The sequence below is a fragment of the Echinops telfairi genome, unplaced genomic scaffold (genome assembly GCF_000313985.2).
Source record: "Echinops telfairi isolate 266 unplaced genomic scaffold, ASM31398v2 ScPeMD7_1;HRSCAF=3_0, whole genome shotgun sequence".
Lineage (NCBI taxonomy): Eukaryota > Metazoa > Chordata > Mammalia > Afrosoricida > Tenrecidae > Echinops > Echinops telfairi.
Window position 1 is genome coordinate 57127535 of NW_022103896.1, and position 2463 is coordinate 57129997.

The following is a 2463-nucleotide window of genomic DNA, read 5'->3' on the forward strand; positions in this document are numbered from 1 at the left end:
AAATCCAAAGAATCTACTCATGTGTTATGATAATTGTTTCCTTGACATACAATGGAACAAAAGAAAGACAACAAACATTCTATTGAAATACAAATGACTCATGCATTTTAAATATGAAAGGCATAAAATATGATAAACAGAAAACATTCAGTATAATTAGTCAAGATGTTTTTATATTCATAATGTTAGGAGGGAAAATTTTCAGTGTCTTCAATAGTGCTATACAGTTGAATTTTAAAAAATAACAAAGAAATTGTGACAAGAAAGACATGTTTTGAAATAATCTTCTCTAATTCTCTACAATGTGCCTGTGCATTTCCTATAAATTTAAACTTTATCAGCCAAGTTTTAATAAATTTCATGCACTTGGTATACAAGTTCTCAGGAACACAAATTTATAAATAGAATAAGTTAGGCAGGATATCAAGTTAGAAATGATGAAAATATAAAAATGGTACCCATCTTCAGCCAGGGTTACATCAATTCTTAAATTCTCAAGGATGATATCATAAGATCATAAGATCTTTATAAGATAAAAACTTTTATGCAAACAGTACTGCATAGGAATTACTATATAAGGATGGATAGAAAATAAAGAAATGTCACATTTTATTATATATATATGTTAGGTATCCATCAGTGTCATTCAGGAGCTAGATGACAGTTGCCGTAAATTTTTGCCTTAACCAAATTACGAGTCTTTGCCGGTTGTATAAACTACTAAAGTAGTGAAGCAAAGAAATTAAATTGATGTGTTTATATGTCTGAAATATTTTAGTTCTGGTATTTCTCACAATAAACTAGAATAAAAATAAAATTGCAAATATAATTAACATTTTTTGTTAGTTGGGATTTAACAAATATATCCTTTCATTCCAAATTTCAATCATGTCAAGGAGAATGTACAATGGCTACCACAATCATTTTCCAAACATTCCTTTTCTACATTATTTTAATAATATGAATTGTGTATTCCAATATCTTTGTTAGATTAATATAAAAGTCTCCATTCCCTGAATATTACTCAGAGTGTGCTTTGGTCATCCTCCACCAAATTATTAATGTTCATGCTAGATATTCTCGCTTATTTGAAAAGAAATGGGTGTGACGCAAGGATGATAAAAATCTGCATATTAGTGCATGGGTTTTGACTTGTGGCAGGGCTGATCCCATGGGCCTCTCACATTGCCCCATGCTAAAGCAAACTGTCACCCCAAACCATTGCCTGGCTTTACCCAGTGGGCTTAAGGTACTGAAGTGGGTTACACAGTGGGGGGAAAATCTGCATATTAAAAGTCAATTACTTAACACTTGATGTATGTAATTCGGCAGATAAGTGGTAGGCGATGCAAACCACACTGTGCATTTTCCAAGGACGAATTAATATTTCAACTCCTCACTGGTATCAGCGTTGAGTTCTTGTCTTTTAGTGAGAGAAAAGTTTTCTCTGATGAGACAGAGACAATGCTGGAAGATTTTATTAGAGGCTCCTGGGTAGAAGGAAACCATACCATCAGTAAAGCGGCTATGTTCCTCCCCCATGGACGCATGCCAGAGCCTTTTAAGCATTCCCAATGATGTGTGAGCTTCCTGAAAATTCAGTCCAACATGCTTTGTTCCAACTCGATGGCCTCATGTGCGTGAGGTCCTGGGTAATTTAGCCCCTGGGAGAGATGTAGTCTGCAAGTTCTCTGATGCTGTGGCAATTCTCTATGCAAAAATACCCTATAGATCTGCTTGAGAGACAAAGTCTGATTCTAGGAATATCTATCTCTGAGCCCTTATCTCGCGAGAGAACCACTCTTGCCTCTGTTTCTGGTCCAGGTCTCTGCATTTGTTCCCCTGCCTGGTCTCAAAACCATAAATATACATTCAGTTGGATGCTTTGTTAACAACTGAAAAACTAATTGATTGTGGAACGTCAGGGATGGGTGAACGTGGGACCTGAAAGAACTCAGGATGGTTCACAGTTATTTACAACTTTGTGCCTGAACCATTTGCAAGCATTCATTGGAATAAAAAGAATTTTTAAGAGGAAACGTTGACTCTGTATTTGATGCTTTATTTTTGTTTGTGGTGGTAGTTGAAAAATGTTTTACTGATAGGCTAGACAGTTTGCCTCTTCTTCAGGCAGCTGAGAGATCAAAGAAACTTCAAAGCCATGAGGGGAAAATGAAGGGGCTATTGAAAATTTCACAAAAACACTTACGAAGTCTTGCTAAGGAGGTATTGCTTCCAGGGACATGTGCCACCTAAGGCCATTCTGTGCTGAGCCAAGATTAAGAATTCGTCACAATTCAAGATTCAATTTTCAGATAACTAGGATTGTAAAAGGCCTGTGATGTCATGTTTTGCAAGCTGATCAGTCATTTCCAGCAAATGGCTTGTGTCTTGAGTCTAGTCAAATTGAACTGGGTATGAAAACTGAATTTAATAATCTAACACCAAAAGAACTATGATTAT

At 35.7% G+C, this 2463-nt stretch overlaps 1 non-coding gene across 1 annotated transcript; it reads left to right on the forward strand.

The window, feature by feature from the left end:
- The first annotated feature begins 1138 nt into the window (after nt 1-1138).
- Nucleotides 1139-1272, forward strand: LOC115868956. The gene has a single exon (XR_004045909.1). It is a non-coding gene; the product is annotated as a small nucleolar RNA SNORA42/SNORA80 family (small nucleolar RNA).
- The last annotated feature ends 1191 nt before the right edge of the window (nt 1273-2463 follow it).